General features: G+C 35.3%; 1 protein-coding gene and 1 pseudogene across 1 annotated transcript in view; both read left to right on the top strand.

Moving 5' to 3' along the window:
* LOC100654789 (complement factor H-related protein 3-like) overlaps positions 1-19,605 on the top strand; it is a 54,355-nt gene that overhangs the window by 31,688 nt on the left and 3,062 nt on the right. The window lies entirely within an intron of this gene.
* LOC135228670 (complement factor H-like) lies at positions 42-18,610 on the top strand (annotated as a pseudogene).

Below are 19,605 nucleotides of genomic sequence, written 5' to 3'. Positions count from 1 at the left end.
ATAGTTAGGTCTTTTCTTGCCTTTCTAGTGTAATTACTGATATGAAGGAGGATCATTTCATCTCTTCAGTTCAAGTTTTTCCTACTTTCAATCAATCTCGTGATTTAGGAACTGCTGAGGGAGCCTCGAGTATTCTGCCGTAGACTTGCATGTTTTCAGTTGAAACTTTCTTGTCCGTTGTGCCTGTGTTTAGATGACCAGCCTCTCATATTGGAGTCCTTGCTCCTAAACATAAATGTCATGTTTTTAAGTGAAGAGATGAGTCCATAGTGCAGAATCCCAGGAGATTTGACCTTTATAATTTATAGAATTAATGCTGTAGGAGAGGTCCAGTTATGAAAATTCCTGCTGGCCTTTTGGAAAATCTTCATAAACATCTAGGTAGTGAAGAGAAACATTTCTTGATAGTGCTAAATTCTATTGTGTTGAAAGTTTTCCCTGCCCTGCTGCTTAGAAGTTTATAAAGATCTTCTAAGAACAATTTGCTCATTGTGCTTTAGTTATACACTTTATTTTCTCAAGGCCACTCTGATATTTTTGTAGTAAAAGATATCTATCCTACTGTGTAATTATCTTTTAATTTGTTTTTTCAATTTTTCTGTTTACTCTGGGCTCTGGCTAAAGAAAAAATGACCAAAGTTGCTCTCATATCAACTTGTTTTATACTAATTGTGATCGAATATCTATTACAAGACATTACTATGGAAGAAAAAATGTTGGATATTAATTATATAGATCTTTATATCCAATTAACCCATTTTCTCTGTTATGTATGTCTCAATTAGTAATAAGATTGATATCTCAAATTTTTAAAAAAATGTTGTTTTCTGAAAACCAATACACACTTCTCGTGACTTGTTTTGTTACCAGTATATGACAAGCTCACAGGCATAACCAGAATTGAGAAAATGAACTTAATATAAATTTTTCAGATGTTTGAAGTGATGTGAAGAATGCTGTATACATAAACATACCTTTTTATTGTAATGATTTCAGGAGAACAATTTATATTTGGTCTTCTTAGCTTATTTTTTAAAAAGTTAATTAAATATTGGCACATAATTGGGAAGGATTTTTGCTTCTCGGATGGAATTTACTCAGTCAGCTTGCCCATTCAGTAACATGAAATGAAATCCTCAATTTCATCATGCATTAGAATCTTGTGACAAGCCATCATTTGTGAACGCCAGACCCAAAAGCAATGGCACATGGTTTAAGCTCAGTGACCAGCTGGACTATGAATGCAGCGCGGGCTATGAAAACACAGGTGGGAGCACCACGGGCTCTATAGTATGTGGTGATGATGGCTGGTCTGACACACCCACGTGTTATGGTAAGTACTGTCGTTGTTTTTTTTCCTGGTATTCGTTTCTTTGGGGTAATTGGGGGTGATATAATCTGTATATGTTCCTCTGGGGGGTAACGGAATTATCCAGAGACATCCTTAAGGAACGCTGATTAAAATCAAGGTGTCTTCTTCTGATTTAATGTTAACTGGGAGGAAATGGTGTCCTGAAGCTCAAATAGCCTATCTTTAAAACAGTGCATCAAAGTGATGTTTCCTTTGGGCCACATACATTACAGATTTGTCATGAAAAATAAAGTGTTTCCAAGTAATTTTAAATGAAAGATTTGAAATTATTTAAAACTAGGGTCACTATGAGTCAGAACGGACTCGACAACAACAGGTTTGTTTTTTTGCTTTGTTTTTTTTTTGAGGCACCCTTTACCAAATTGTGGTTAGTCACAACCTCTTCAGCTGCTTTACTCCTGAGTTTTTGCTTTTGCTTTCCCATCTTAAGTGTAAAGTTCTTCAGTTCTTGCCAGGAACTCTTCATTTTCAGATATCAACACCTTCTCTGGACTATTCTGAAAACCTCTTGTATATTTACCGAACAGTTTCCTGTTTTCCACATATAGAAAGTACCTTTGAATCTATGAAAAATGGGTGGATATAGAGTATTCTAAACAAAAGAAATAAAATATGGAAAGCTCTAGAAGAAAAATACATTTTGGAAAATGCCAGAGTGAGATGGGTGTAGTTAAGACGTGGGAAAATTTTATGAGCTGAGGCTGGTTAGGAGGCAAAGGCAAGATTATCCAGGTTACTTCAGAGCATATTAGCATTGGGTTAATTTTATGCTTGATGAAAAGACATTAAAAAAAAACTTAAGAAAAACAATGATATAAATAGACTTTCATTTATGAAAGGTTTTTTGTTGTTGTTGTGGCTGTTCCTTGACTTGGTGCATGTGTAGTCAAGTCAGGAAGGAGTGAGTCCTTGTAGGGTGAGAAATGATGGGGATTCAGATAAGGTGAAGGCTGAGGATATGCAGAGCAGAGAACAAACTTGGGACATACCTGATGGTAGAAAGGAGAGGCGATGTCACTAAATGCTGGGTCAAGGAACTTTTATGTTTTGCTTTGTTTTTCAGAATCAAGTGTGTAAATAGCAATGCCATTGTATGCCTATCTGTCTGTCTCTCTGCATTGCTCATGCAGACAGGTCATACCTCAAACTTCCAGGCAGCCATAAGACTGCTAGGAATGAGTCACATACACACCTGGCATCAAGCATTCCTTGGGTGCTTCGTTCATTTGTGATCGATCTGGACACATGAGATACTTACACAGTGTTGACAAAGTGAAAATCAGTATTATTTATGGAAAGCAAACTATAAACAGCAACAACAGATTCTCAAAGGGGAAGTGCTTACCCTTCCCCAGATTACCCACTTCCATTCTTATATTGCTGGGTCAGCTCTCCATGGTTCAGGTCAGATGCTGTCTTCACATCATCTGCATGGCTCCCGAGTCTTCTCTTCTGATGCTGGGCCTTGCTGGGCCTCGATTTTTTCACAGGAAGACCCCTGCACAGCATATCCTTAACCTCTACAGCTGGGCCTTCCCAGGCCTCTGCCACTGTCTTCTGCCATGCTACCCGGACCTACACGACCTGAGAGCCAAATGGGTACTGCCTCACTGCACAAGGCGGATGGTCCTGTGACCTCAGCATGGGGCACACGCAGGTCCCTGTCTAGCATGGGCGAGTGTTATAGTTCTTTTAGCTCCATCAACAAGTGCCTGAAGGAACCTTGCTTCATCAGCAAGCCTCCTTCCCAAAAGTGCTCACTCTCCTTGGGCTAGCAAGGTCACGGCTGGTCTTGCAGTTCTTGCTGCTCGCTCTGCTGCTGCTGCTTCTCTGCTGCTTGGCTCTACTGTACTTGCTGCTGCTTCTCGCCATCTGGTGACTTCTTCAGTGTTACACCTCTCTTTTCTGGGTCTAAGAGGTTCTCTGCACAGGGAACCTATGCTGAAATGATGTGCTCTGCTCTCAATGTTAGTGAGATCCCTCTGAACCTCGGTGGGGCTGGCTCTTGTATACAAAAAGTCCTTGTCAATTTCAAGGCATGGTCCCCCCAACAGGACCATGACCTGGCCAATCCTCTTGGTAGACTACAAGTCACTCAATTTGAATAGTAATTGTCTTAGTCATCTTGTGCTACTGTAACAGAAATACCACAAGTGGATGGCTTTAACAAAGAGAAGTTTATTCTCTCACAGTCCAGTAGGCTAAACGTCTGAATTAAGGGCGCCAGCTCCAGGGGAAGACTTTCTCTTTCTGTCAGCTCTGAAGAAAGATCCTTGTGATGCATCAGTCTTCCCTAGGTGTGGGAGCATCTCAGCACAGGAACCTCAGGTCCAAAGGACACCCTGTGCTCCCGGCACTGCTTTCTTGGTGGTGTGAGGTCGCCATGTCTCTTTGTTCATTTCTCTCTTTTATATCTCATAAGAGATTGGTTTAAAACACTATCTAATCTTATAGAGCTCATCAATATAACTGCCATAAATCGACTCAAGGGCACTGGGTCTGGGTTTAATCTATCTTATTACATCATAGTGAAAGGATTTACAACACATAGGGAAATCACATCAAATGATAAAATGGTAGAGAATTATGCAATCGTACATGGGAATCATGACCTAGCCAAGCTGACAGATATTTTGGGGGGCCACAATTCAATCCATGACAGTAATATACCATTCCCTTGTAAGACTGTGGCCCAGGCAATCATCTGTGGAAGTTATAAGACCACGGTTAGAAAGGCCACATAAAAGCAATTCATTGCACTGCAGCCAATTTGTAAGATGGTGCTAGTAGGACAGAGACCACTTTCGGGAGGATATACCACAACTTATGGCTTGGAAACATTATGGTTGAACTACTCATGGTCATTTAAAATTAGATATGTAAACAGGAGAGTTGGAACTATAGGTCTAGTCAAATGACAAACATTTAGATTATCAACCTATGAGTTATGACATCTAATTATTGAAGCATACAGAATGAAAAGGAAGAAAGTGTAGGCATAAGCCCTGAAATATTTCAACATGTAAAGTTCAAAGAGAAAGGGAATAGGTGAAAACATAGATGGAAAAAAGGAGGATTCAGAGAATCAGGAGGAAAAAAAAGAAACTAAAAATGAATCTGTTGTAGGCACGAAGAGAAGAAAACGTTAAAAGAGAGGAAGCATGTGACATAACCCTTTGTAGACGTTTTTCTGTGACAGGTTCAGGATATGACTAGAGGAAATTATGCACCGATGGAAAGTTTTATTTATTTATTTATTTTTAAGATTGTAGCTATAAGAACATGCTGACTGCTGGGGACAAGGGTATGGTAGAGAGGGAAACAGAGATTGAATACAGCAGGTAGATATGTCCCTGTGACTGCGGGAGAGAAAGGGAATCAGAGCTCCTGTGGAGATAACAGGCTTTGTGGCAACATGGCTCCCTTCAACCTTGTAACAGGAGGAAAGAAGGAAAATGGCTTTTGTAAATCGAATGCTGAAAAGAAGCAAGAGGTGATGGTTTCTATTTTCTGTGAAGTATGAGGCAAGGTCATCTGAGAATGAGCAGTGTTTGGGGGTAGGAGAAGGAGCAGCACTGTGCAGAGAAAATTAAATTTTTTTTTTTTTTTTTTTTTTTTTTTGTGCAGAGAGGAAAGGTTTAAAACAGATACTGCGGAGAAAAGAGTGAGAGTATTACAGCAGTGAGGTAGAGCTGGTTAGCAAGTCGAAGGCCCAGTTACATCTGACTCATTTAGGCTGCCAACAAACACCTATTAAATAGGCTACGAGAAAACAGTAAGAAATAAAATATAGACCTGCCTTTCCAGAGCTTTCATTAAAGTATAGAATAGTGTGGTTGGTGAGAACACAGTGGATTAAACCAAATAATGAAGCACATGATAAACATATTTTAAATAAGATAACATTGGACATGTAGACAAGGTTTGGATCAGTTTGGATTTCTTTTCTGTGATTAGAGGCAGATACAGATTTTTCGAAGTCAGACCTTATGCAATTTTGAGGAGCTTTCTTAAAAAAAAAAAAGGAAAACTATGAATACATAATTCTCACAGCCATTCCAATGCTGCTAGACATGACAGGAAAATGTGAAGCAGAGAAAACTGGAATGACAGAGATGGTTGTAGAAATTAATGTGTTAAAAATATCTCCCTTTAGCAAATTTTATAAAAAATGTATGATCATGTAAACATACTACTAGAAAATGACCAGCATAGTGTAGTCCTTCAGTAGCTGATTGAATGATGGCTTAATGTTCTTTTAAAATATTCTTCCCTCAGATATTTGGCAGAAAAGTAGACACAGGTTGTCTGATATCTAAGTCTATATCAAATGTTCTGGAGTTCTTTTTTTTTTGGTGCAAGTTTTCCAAAGAATTGTTGTCATAAAACACTTAAACTAAACAAGTGGTTGCAACAATCTTAAAGAAGTTTGTTTTTAGGGTTAAAAGTTTACACTAACATTTGCAGATAACAGTACTAGGATTTACAATTTTGACATTCGTTCAAAACCAAATATCTCTAATTCGTGGTATACCCATTCAAAGGGTTTCTTTAATCACATTGCATAGGTTATTATCTCTACATAAATGTAGTAGTTGAAAGATACTCAACAATTGGGATCATTGTTTTTCTTCATAGGACAGTTTGTTCCACAACATGATGAGAAATAAAATCTATATAAGATGAGCACAAAATATGTAAACAAACACAAATACAAAGAAAAGGATTGCTATGTAGTGGAATGGAATTGAAATTTAAGAGAGCAGTATTAGTGATTCTCATTTAAGTGTGATCTCAATTTAGCTCCTAATCGCAACATAAAAACAAAAACAAAAGTGCATTTATTTAGTTAGTTATTTTGTAGTATTTTTTTGAAATAGTTAATTTACATTTAATTTTATGATCATGTGTTAATATTTAACTTCTTGATGGCGTGAATTTTCTTATTAGCATGATTCCAAGTCTTAAATTCTAGATTTTAATTTTATAAATTAATGAGTGACTGTTTTCTTCCTTCATAAAAAAAATTCAATTATTTGATTTTTAATAATCCTCTAACTTAAAATACATTAGATATGGCATCACTCTTGCATTCTGGTTCCTCCATTGTATTAAAAGGAACCGTGATGGTGCAGTGGTTAAGTGCTTGGCTACTAACTGAAAGTCAGCAGTTCCAACCCACCTTCTTGCTTGCAGAAGAAGGATATAACAGTTTGCATGAGTAAAGATTACAGCTTCGGAAACCCAATGGGGGCAGTTCTATTCTATCCTATGGTATAGCTATGAATTGAAATTGACTTAATGGCAATGGGTTAATTACATCAAACAAAATATAAATTTTTATTAAATGTGCAATAAAAAACTGTAGCTTCCTTTTCTTAATGTGAAAGAATAATTTTATGTTTCTAAAGTGAGCAAAATTAACCTTAAATTTTATAATACCAGTGATAAAATGAGATCCAAACTAAGCAAGTTTACTTTACAAATAAATTTTCAGGACACACATATTGTTGTTCAATACGTTAATATTCCTCACAGAGCACCACAAAAATTGACAGGGTGAACAAAAACGTCAGGTTTTTTCCCCAAGGAAAAGAGCTTATCTGATGCCCCTCTGTGTGCACAGCATCCAGCACCTCATTGTTGTATGACCATATAAAATTTATTTTGACAATGATAAATTATTTTTCCTCTCTAAACTATTTCACTTTTTTTTAGAAAAAGAATGCGGTGTTCCTGATTTACCATGAAACTTAGAAGCTTCACCCAAGAAAAACAAATATAAAGTTGGAGATGTCTTGCATTTCTCCTGTAGACAGAGACTTAAAAGAGTTGGAGCAGATTCCACTCAGTGCTACCACTTTGGATGGTCCCCAAGTCCCCCGACATGTAAAGGTGAATATCTTACAATTGATGGAACAACAACTTATTTCTTGGATGTCAACACCTTTTTTTTTTCTTTTTTTCATTTTCTGTGACCTTTCAGATTGTAAGCTAACACATGAAGCCAGATATTTTTTGTTATAGTTGGGAAGGATATGGGCTGGGTTGTAGACAGCTCAGATAGATCTCTCTCCAATTGTTTATAGAAGTGTGTATTAGGAGTATTTAGAGATACATGTATGGCAGCTGAGACTGGAGATACTCCTTTGTTTTTTTTTTTCCCCCTTTACCTGTAATGCCACAATTAATGTTGAATGTTTTATATAGATGAGTCTTACCCCAAGTCTCATTGTGCTTCTCTATACAACATTCCAACAGTTTAAAGTCAATTCAATCAGCAGTCACATGTATGGATTAATCAAAGTCAAAATATGTTGATCAACAGATTTTGTTAAGTGGTTGTACTTTTTCAAAAATTTTTGAAACAGTGTTTTCATGGAGTATGAATATTACTTTAATTATACAACCATATTTGCTAATCTGTACACATCGTTAGAATATACAGATTATTGAATATATTTTAAAGGTTTTACTATACCTACAATGACCTAGTTCAGTGTAAGAAACAAACATAAAAAAACATTGTCGTCAGGTGACCCTGTAGGACAGAGTAGAGCTGTCACATAGATTTTCCAAGGCTACAGTGTTAATGGCAGCAGATTGTCACATCTTTCTCCCATAGAACCACTGGTGGGTTCAAACCACTGACCTTCCACTCAGGTAGCAGCTAAGCTCCTAACCACTGTGCAACCAGTATCCCATGAAAACCAAACTCACCGCCGTCTAGTCGATTGCAACCTGTAGCGGCCCAATGTGGTTTCCAAGGCTGGACATCTCTAAAGAAGCAGGCTGCCATATCTTTCTCCTGTGGAGCCCCTGGTGGTTTCCAACTGCCAACTTTTCAGTTGACTCCTGCACCACCAGGGCTCCTGTAGTTCAGTAGAATTAACAGGATTGGGAAATAAGAATCCGGGGTAAACACCGTTCCTTTTTCATTGTTTAAGAATACTGTCATGAAAGAAATAATAAACAAAATATTTCTTCACTTTGGTTAACTTTTTATTGCAAAAGAAACTACTTAACCATTATTTAAACAGTATTTCTACTGTAGGGCAAGTAAACTCTTGTGGCCCACCTCCTCAACTCCTCAACGGGGTCATTAAGGGGACAAAGAATGAAGAATATGAACACAACGAAGTGGTGGAATATGATTGCAATCTCAGATCCCTAATGAAGGGGTCTAAGAAAATTCAATGCGTTGATGGAAAATGGACAACTTTGCCTATATGTGTTGGTAATGTACATACAATATTAATATTTAAACTTGAATCAGCAATTGCATCTGTATTCATATGAAGACAAATTATCTTTTAAAGAGAAACTTATTTTTGTGAAATTTATGTAGCGGAAGCGAGTACATGTGGGGATATACCTATACTGGAGCATGGCTACAGCTTGCCCTCTGACCCTCCCTATCACCATGGAGATTCAGTGGAGTTCACTTGCAAAGAATCCTTTACAATGATTGGATACAGATCAATTACGTGTGTCAGCAGAGTGTGGAGCCATTATATCCTCAGTGCATTGGTGAGAATATAATTCTCAAAGAGACATTTAATAAATTTTATTATTTTTACCTTAAAAATATATTCAGAGATATTGCCTAAAATGTCATTTCTTGAATAGTAATGAATCTAAAGATTTGTTGTTTATAGATCAATATGTGTCTATTGGGGAAAAATATAAACTAGCAACAGAATATTATGGTATTAATATGGTTTATTTTATAATTGTGAAGCTAAATTTTACCTACAGATTGTCATATGATATAAGAGTACAAATTATCAGGAAACATAAGTATTTTGCATGAATACCACTGTTGTTATTATATGACTCATTGCTTCAGGGCCTGGAAAAAAAGAAATAAAGTTGAGAAAATACCCATATTGCTACTCTTGCCTCTCTCAAAGCTTCTAACAGTGATCATTCCTTAGTCTGTTTCCAATGCAGCAAAAGGCAGTGAAGGTGCTGCAGAGTGGGGGGCCATAGGCCCTCTCAGTTGGGCTATAACTTAGTGACATGAGGCAGTGAAGGGCTGGGCCAGGAAACAAATCTGACATGGATTTCACTTATAAGAGATTCATCCTGCCCCTTTGATGGCCAAGTCCAGCTGGGAGGATGGGGAGCCCAGATTCATTTTCCCTTTAAATGAGTTCTTTCTTAAACTTTACCTCTGTGGTTCATTCAGAAGTTCTGGATGCCCACTCTTATTTAATCATCAGATTTGTAGACATTAATTAATTCCAGGAGAAGGTAAAGCTCAGGATCAAGCTCCAGGAGAAAAGGGATTCCTACCTGTCTTATTCACTTCTGTATTCCCAATACCCAAAAAACTAACTGGCTGACATAAAGAAGGCATTCAATAGGGTTCGTGAAATGAATCAGTAAACTCTGTTTCTGATTAATCCTTGCATTTTCGCTGAACACATTCCTGTTAATGGCACCGCCAGTCCTTCATGATCCAGCCTCACCATTGTCCTCTTTGATCTCCATGAATGATTTCACTTCATTCCAGGTGGAGAGAAACTCAAGATAAAATCAGACATAAGAACTGTCCGCTTTTCATTCTAGCCTATACCAATACCTCAGCTTCAATTGTTATTCCTTCCTGAAGTCAGAGTTGCCTTCATTAATTTAATTGTGTCCATGTATTCAGCCTAGTGTAACCCCCTTCCAGCCATTGTAGGCCTTACTCTACCGGTTAACCCCTCTCAGTGTTTTTTTTTTTTTTTTTTTTGATCCCTCTCTATTCTGGGTTCTTCACTCTTCCAGATGTGTTTATTTTTCACCTAATAAAGAAATCCACTCATAAAACCATTAAAGACACAACATGTCAATGACAAAAACAACTCTTCTTGACTACAGATATTCCTGCAGTTACTATCCCTCAAAGAACACCTTGCTTTGTCTGTAGCATTACTCCAGATCATGTTGTAGGTCATTCCTTCCTAAAGATGGAAGTAATTTTTGTCTGAACTCTCTACTATGTTTTGAATCAGCCTCCTTTCTTTCTGGGTTGTATTACATAACTAGTGCTTTTCTTTGGCCAATTACTTGACTTTGTTCAACCTCACTCAAAACTGCTTTTCTAATCATTAACAAAAAATACTACCAACAACTTATATTGCTATTTTACCAAATTCAAAAAGACTCCCATAATCTTAAAAAACAAAAAACAAACCAAACCCATTGTCGTCAAGTCAATTCCGACTCATAGCGAGCCTATAGGACAGGGTAGAACTGCCTCATAGGGTTTCCATGGAGCGACGGGCGGATTCGAACTGCAAACCTTTTGGTTAGCAGCCGTAGCTCTTAACCACTACACCAGCAGAGCTTCCCCCATAATCACAGGATTACTGAAATATGTAGCTGTATAAAAAGTTTGCATAGTCTACATATTAACTCATTTTGAGCCAACAAAGATTCATTACTATGGCATTGCAATATAATTGGGTTATAGAATGATCTGGTGTATAAAATAACTTCTCAAAGACCCTAAGGTTATATGAGAAAATGGGTCAGGATTCTTAGCACCCCTTTCTTAGTTCAAGTACCTGTATCTGTTGGTTTTTTTTTGGGGGGGTGATCTTGAAGACAGCTGCTAAAATACTCAAATTCTGTATATTTTATATTTCATTACCTTTCTGGAAAAAAAAAGCATTTAAACTAGCAACTTCTTTGATTCTATTGCCATAGGTAATATTATTTTTAATGCTTTCATATTATTGATTTAAAATAATGTAGTGTCTTTTTACATCAGGAAAGTAAAAGTCTATGCACATTTGCATACATTTCAAATATGGGGCCACATTAGGCTGCATGATGAGTGTTCCATATGTAGACCGTCCAAGAGAGTGAACCTCTTAGACTCATCCAATTCCCAAAGTGCAATATATCTTTATGACAGATATTTACTCTGATATTTCAAAGAATGGACACAAAAATTATTTTTACATGTAATAGTCCATCGCATGCAACATGACCAGGAATAGCTGGATTGCTAGGATTCATTAGCATAAATCATAATTTCATTATATCACCAATTCTATAGAGTTACATAGTAGATGTTTAAATTTTTATAATTTGTCTTTTCATGGGAATATTTTTATTTTACAGCAACAGAACAACTTGAGAAGTGTAAATTATCAAGGATACCTATATCTCATTTAATGCCATCAGATCAGACTGAATTTAATCATAATGCAAACTTCGCTTACACTTGTAAAGGAAAATCACAAAACAAACAAACAACCTGCATAAATGGAAGGCGGGATCCCGAGCTAACTTGCGCAGGTAAGGTCTCTTTTAGGATTTTTTTTTTAAAAAATTATCCTGTTTCTTCCTAAATTGTAAAAGTAGTATCTTCATGTCTTTTAAAAAATTAGTTATTACTAGAAATACTTTTCAAGCCACAAGGTCATTTAAAAGCTAAACAAAACACTGTTTCTAAGTAATAATTATATCTTGCACATTAGTTGTCTGTATAACAACCATGCAGAAACTTGGTGGCTTTAAATCAACATCTGGGCACTAAGTTGTGCTCATTACTGTGGGACTCCCATTGCTTCAGTTCTTTTATTACACACAATCAATCCATATGTATGCCTACACCTATATTGATTATCTATCATCTATCAATTTTTCATCCCTAAAAAAACAACACGTTGCCGTGGAGTTGATTCTGACTCCATGACCCTATAGGACAGAGCAGGGTTTGCAAGGTAGATTTGAGCTGTTGACCTTTGGTTAACAGCTGAGCTCTTAACCACTTTGCCACCAGTGCCCCGTTCTATCTCTATCTTGAAAATCTCGAGTCATACTGACACCTCCAATTCCAATTGAATAGCAGAGTTCATCCGAGTCTTCCCAAGCTTCTTGTCTGTAAATGACTTCTCCAACTGTGAGAAACCTTGTACCATTACCCTCAATGCTTTTAACTGAGACAGGTCTAGCATACAGATGGTAGTTTCACACCAATCCTAAAGCAAACCTACTATCTACCGTTCAACATGTTTACGCTTTTTTTTTTTTAAGGAAGCAAGTAATATTTATATTCAGTGAAGTGCACATATTCCTCTGCATTCTCTTCTAGAAGCTTGATAGTTTTAGCATTTGTATTTAAGTATATCATCTATCTCTTATTGCTTTTTGAGTGCAGTGCTAAGTAGAGGTTGATGTTTTTTTTTTTTTTTGGTGGATACCCAGTTCCTAAAAACACCTGCTAAAAAGATTTTGAAATGAAAAACAATTGACTGTAGTAGTGCTGGTTTATTTCTGGACACTTTATTTAGTTATTTATTTATTTATCCTTATGCCCAAATCACATTACCTATAGTAAGTTGTGAAGCATGGTATTTGTTCTCCAAATATGATCTTCTTTTCAAGATTGATTTAAGGAGCACCTGTTCAGTGGTTAAACGCTCAGCTGCTAACCAAAAGGTCGGTGGTTCAAACCAACCAGCTGCTCTTCAGGAGAAAGATGGGGCAGTCTGCTCCCATAAAGATTTACAGCCTTGGAAACCCTGTGGGGCTGTTCTCCTCTGTCCTGTAGGGTCGCTGTGAGTCGGAATCTACTTGAGGGCAATGGATTTTCATTTGAAGTTTGATAGCTATTCTGATCTTTGTATTTCTATAAAAATTTTCAAAAAAAATATACCAATTCCTAGAAAATATCTGCCTAGATAATGAAACAGATGGCATCAAATCTACAGATAAGTAGGGGTAACAGACATCTTAACCATGTTGGAGTTCCAATCCATAAACCTGATATATCTCTCCAATTATTTATATCTGATCCATTTTTCTCATGAATGTCTTTAGCCTAAAAGGTATGCAGTTCTAAAATAATTATTCCTAACTTACATTTTTTGTTATTATAGTTGTACTATTTTTAAACTTCGGATTTTCAAATTTTTGAAGCAGGTATAGATACACTTGATTTTTGCATATTAATTTTATACTATATTCCCTTCTTTATTTAGGTGTAGCTTTGTAGACCTTTTAGAATTTTCCGTACACAATTATATCATTGCAGATTATATTTTTATTTCTCTGTACCATTTTTATGTTTTTGCTTCTTTTCTTATCTTCTGAAACTGTCTAGAACCTCCAGTAGAGTATTGAAGGAAGTGATGAGAACAAACACCCTTGATCTGTTCCTGACCATTGGATATTTAGCCACAATTATGAAGTTAGCTTTAGGATTTTTAAAAATGCTCTCTTCATCAGATTGAAGAAGTTTCCTTCTATTCCTAGTTAGTTGAGAGCTTTTATCATTAATGGATGTTCAACATCATTAAATACTTTTGCTGCATTTTTTGATATGATTAAATGATTTTCTTCCTAATTCTGTTAAAATGTTGAATCCCATATATTGGTTTTTGAATGTAAAACAAAGCTTTCCTTCTTTGGATAAACTCTACTTCGTTGTAATATTTATTCTTATGATAATATTATAACTACTATTTTACATGTTGAAGTATTTGATTTGATAACATATAGTTGAGAATTTTTGTGTCTATATGTTCTTGGGGGATATTGGAGTTTACTTACAGTTTCTTGTAATATCTGCAACAGGTTTTGTTATCAGGGCTCTTGTACCCTCATATAATGAACTGAGAAATGTTCCGTGTTCCTCTGTACTTTGAAAGTATCTGTGCCATAAAACCTAGTGCCGTCGAATCTGTGCAATATGTATCTTATTTTTCCCTTAATGTTTTATAGAATTCATCTCTGAAGTCATCTGATTGTTTTAATTTTTTGGAAGTTTTTTTTTTTTTTTTTTTTTTAATGAAGAATTCAATTCCTTTAACAGGTAGAGGGCTATTAGGATTTTCTCTGTTGTCTTTTGTCAGGGTATGGAAGTTGCATTGTTTAGGAAATACGTCCATTTTATCTAACTTATCTAATAATTAGCATACAATTGTTCCCAATATTCACTTAATATTCTGTGTTCCTTTTAATATCTGTAGGATCCTTGGTGATAGCTATTTTTCATCCCTGATACTGATCATTTTTGTTCTCTTTTATCTCAATCACTCGTCCCAGTTTTGTTTTCAATTGTATTAATCTTTTCAAATAATCTATTTTAAGGTTTTTATTTTCTCAATTTCCTCTCTTTTGTACTTTTAGCTTGTGTATATTTATCTTGATTGATTTTCTATTTTCTGTTTTTCTTTGACAATTTCCTCTTTTCTGTGGTCTTTATTCTCTTCCCCTTTCCCATTACTTGAATTTAATTTTTTTTTTCTCGTTTCGTATGGTAGTAAATTAAAATGTGCATTTAAACAATCCCATTTTATAAATATAAGCCTTTGTTGTTGTTATTGTTATGTGCTGTCACATTGATTCCTGCTCATGGTGACCCTATGTGATAGAGTACTGTCAAAAATTTAAATGAAAACATTATACATTGAAATCAGTGGGATACAATGAAAACAGGAGTATCATCATTTTAAAATATCCATCAGCAAAAAAGGAAATAAAATAATAACAATAGGCATTACAATATAGAATCTAGGAAAGGACATACATCCAAAGAACTTAAAGGAAAGAATAAAGCATATATTAATATAAGAAAATCAAAAATCCATATATATAGCATATTAATAAATTTATAGTTCAGTTTTTAGGAAAATATGTAAACCAAACTCTAGCTAGACTTATGAAGGCAAAGAACAAGTTAAGAAATTTGAACAAAAAAATTTAAATATCATACAAGAAAATAAATTTATAAGTATACATTGAAAAATTATACAAAGAAATATAAAAACAATAATGAGGCAAAATATTTTTAATCAAACATAAAATACACATATTGACTTAGGCAGAAACAGAAAACCTGAAGTTATTAATTGGGATTATTGAGGTTTATTCAAATATCTCCCTGGATAGATCACAAAGTGTCGGACAACTGAAAGGTCTCCCAAGGCTTCCCAGGGTACAGCTGTATGAGGCTTTAATAAAGGTAAAGCTCCTAGCACAAGAGGAAAAAGCAAAATCAGGGAGTCAGAAAGAGGTCAAAAACTCTCAGGTACAGCCATCCAGAGTCCCCTCTCAGTCAGACAGGACATGCCTCATCTTCAGATTATAAACCCACAAGATATATCTGAGGTATCTCAGTTTCGGGAGAGTTTAGACACAAGTTAACAGAGGGGTCTGTTATACCCTGTTGGTATATAACTAAAGCCAGGCTGTTTAATCTGTTAAACTGTGTGCCTATCATCGATCTAAATGTCATTAACTAGTGTAAACAAGCTATAAACAGTTTCACGTTTTGAATAAAAATAGCACACTATAAATCACTAGTGAACATATTTAATTCTTAATCTTGGCCAAGAGTCAGTACTAGGTGAATTGATTGTAAATTAATTCTTACTCTGGCTCATCAGTGGCACAGTGGTTAAGCTTCTGGCTGCTAGCCAAAAGGTCAGCAGTCCAACTCACCAGCTGCTCTTGGAAACTCTATCGGGCAGTTTTACTCTCTCCTGTAGGATCACAATGAGCCCAAATCAACTCGATGGCAACAGGTAATCCTGTGAAACGTCCTAATGGTTAGAAATAATTAAAGTAGATTTTCTATAAATTATTCAAGATTGATCACAGAAAGAATCAAAGGAAGAAGCTAGAAGGAAAACTATAAGAATACAAACCAAAAGTGTTAATATTAAGATATTATAAAGCTACAAGGAGTCAGTTCTACTTGTATAAACATCAAAAAACGGTTGCCGGCTGTCCGTACTGACTCATGCCATAGAGTAGAACTGCCCCACAGGGTTTCCAAGGAGCTGGTGGATTCAAACTGCTGACTTTTTGATTAAGAGCTCTGGGCTGTTATGAACACTACATCACCAGGGCTCTACATATTTAAAAAAAAAAAAAAAAACAGAAAAAACAAACCCATTGCTAGCTACTGGTTTCTGGCTCATAGCGACTCTACAGAACAGAGTAGAACTGCCCTATGGAGTTTCAAAGGAACACTTGGTGGGTTCAAACTGCTGACATTTTGGTTTGCAGCTGTAGCACTTGCCCACTAAGCCACCAGGGTTTCACGCCACAAATATAGAGCATAATAATTATTATATGATCATTTATAATACATTGGTATCGAATATTCTCTGTATTAAAACCATCCTCTGTATTTTTAATTTATGATTTTTTAATCAATCTAATTTTTTGTTTTTAGAAGAAATAAAAAAAAATTGCCCACCTCCACCTCACATTCCTAACACTCGAAATATGACAATGACAGTGAATTATCAAGAAGGAGAAAAAATATCTATTCTCTGTTGAGAAAATTACCTAATTCAGGATGGAGATGAAATCGTGTGCAAAGATGCAAGATGGCAGTCAATACCTCGCTGTGTTGGTTAGTAGTTCATAACTTGCTTTAGAACATTCCTTCCAAATGAGGTTAATACTCTACAGTGCTTTGCATAATTGAACGAGGTGAAGACCTTTCTTTATGTCTATTACTTTTCAACTAAAACAGTAAACTACAATCTATGCCCAAATTAATCAGCATTCATTCCCTTATACTGTGAAATCAATACAGACAAAAGACTTAGAGATATTATTAAAATACCAGATAAAGTTGTTTGTTATTATTTCTTTCCTCATAATGAACAGAAGAATGAAGTAGGATATTTAACAAGCGAATAGCAGCATAGATATTGTGGCGAAAAATATCCTTGCAAGCTCCAGATAGCTGTTCAGTTTTTAAACAATAATATTTATTTAAATTACCTTTATTTTGTAATCGCAAATAGTGTTTGATTTTATTTTTCCATTTAAAAGTTGTATTTGTGCTTGACCCTTTGATCTCTTTGTTGTTCATATAGAAAACATTCTATGTTCTCCACCACCTAGTATTGAAAATGGAGCAATTAAGTCATCTAGATTTTCAGAAAAAAGCAAAGAACATCCAAACCTGGACTCTACCCACATGGCACTAAATTAACTTATGTCTGTGAAGATGGTTTCAAGCTATCCAAAGAAGATGGGATAACATGCCACATGCGAAAATGGAGTTCTCCACCTCAGTGTGTAGGTGAGGGCGTATGGACAAGTAAATTTGTTTTCTGAATAATTTATTTAAAATAATCAGTTGTCACCAAAGTCATAAGACAATATAATTTATATATATATAATTATTTTTATATTTCACAATTAAAATAATTTTTGCATAATCAATTTTTTTTGTTAATTTCACTAGTCCATTATAGAATCCCTTTAAACTCTGCCATTTATTTTGTCGTAAAATGTGATGCATGGAATAATTAAATTTAGCTATTTATATAAGTTATAATGTTTGCTTTGCCAACTGGTTTTTTTTTTTTTTTAATTTTTATACTGTTTTTCCTACAACGTTCTTTCTGATTTCTTAGAACATAATGGTACGTTTCCTAGGATCATTCATCTTCAATGCGTTTCTTTTTAACACTCATGACTGGTTAGAGAAGCACTGTCTATATCCTTCCTAAATGCATCGACATTATAAGTCACCGGTTCTTGCTCAGGTTGTGACAGACAACAGAATGGAGGATTTAGAAAGTGTTTTTGCACCTTTTTGTGGTGTGATAGTAACTCCTGTGTTTTCACTTCTTTTCAAGTAAAACTACTAAATGGGAAACCCAGTACATAAAATTAAATTTCAGAAGAAGAAATGAAACATGAATGCATTCTTTCATTGTTTTTTAAGGGCTGCCTTGTGAGCCACCACCTTTGATTGACCATGGTGTTCTGTCTCATGAGTTAGACAGCTACCAACATGGAGAAGAAGTTACCTACAACTGTACTGATGGTTTTGGGATTGATGGACCTGAATCTATAAAATGTTTAGGAGGAAAATGGCCTACCCCACTAGAATGCAGAAGTATATATTTTTAATTATCTTACCTAAAAGTGTATTTAGTTTTATTCCATGGATGATGAATATCTTTTATTCAAAGCATACATAAATGGTACAAATAAGCAACTAAGCACTAATTGTAGAGTTTAACAATTTATCTCTGGAAAATCCTGGATTCTGACAGAAAATTTTAGCCTTAGTAATAAGAAAAGTTTGGCAACATGGGCCAAATTATTTCCTTTTAAATCCTCTTGTGTGTGCTTTTAGCATCTCCTAATCTTTATTTTCAGACTTCTTGTCTTTGTTCCTAAAGCCTAAGTAATCACTACTCATCAATGTAATCTCATCGTCATTCGCTCTGCTGTCAGCTTATCCATTATCTTCTTCTTAATACATAATTCTGTAAAATATTTGAAATAATTACATATAACTTAGATTTTTACAGAACCAAAAAGAAAAAATAGACATATATACATAAATCAGAATGCAAGCATTATGACTACCCATATCTCTTCAGGCTCTATTATTACCATTTCTACCTTATGTATTTTATTAATGTACTTTTCCTCAATCTTTTGTATAATTTTTTTATTTTGTCATGATAGGTTATCTACTGATTTTTAAAGTTCATTTGAAAAAACTTGCAATTTCATTTATTGATTTGCTACTCAAAATGAACCCTAATGAAGAGACTATTTTTCTTTCTATTCAGATATTTCTTGTGAGAATCCACCAGAAGTGAAAAATGCTAATATTATCTCAAAGCAGAAGACTAGGTATCCACCTAGGGAGAGAGTGCGTTATGAATGTAACAAACCTTATTCCCTGTGTGGGGAGGTACTTGTATTGCAATTTCACTACTTCAGACAAAGCATATAAACATTGCTTCGATTTTGCCCAGTTACTCCATTTACCCTCACCACATTTTTAATAGATATGTCTTAAGTGCTTCCTCTGCATACACTGAGCACCACATCAGATGATATAATTTTACTTCAACAGCCAAAATTGAACAAACTCATGTGGAGAAAGAGAGTCTATTATATATACCCCTATTATTTTTTTATCTACTCCATTTTTCTTTCTTCCTTCCTGAAGTCTCAGTTCTTCTTCTGTTTTGTTTTTCTTTCTATTTGAAGAAATTAATTTAGCCATTCTTTAAGGATGGGTCCGCTGGAGACAAATTCTCTTAGTTTTCCTTTGTCTGGGAATGTCTCTATTTCCCCATTATTCCTAAGGATGGTATTACCGCATATAGAATTTGTGGTAGACAGTTCCTTTCTTTCAGAGTTTGAAAAATGTCATATCACTTCCTTCTGACCTCCCTTGATTTCAGATGAGATAACCTGTTGTCATTTGAATCCTTCTGCCCTTTTAGGTA

Source organism: Loxodonta africana, chromosome 25 (assembly GCF_030014295.1).
Source record: "Loxodonta africana isolate mLoxAfr1 chromosome 25, mLoxAfr1.hap2, whole genome shotgun sequence".
In the NCBI taxonomy this organism is placed as follows: Eukaryota; Metazoa; Chordata; class Mammalia; order Proboscidea; family Elephantidae; genus Loxodonta; species Loxodonta africana.
This window is presented reverse-complemented; position numbering and strand designations above follow the sequence as displayed.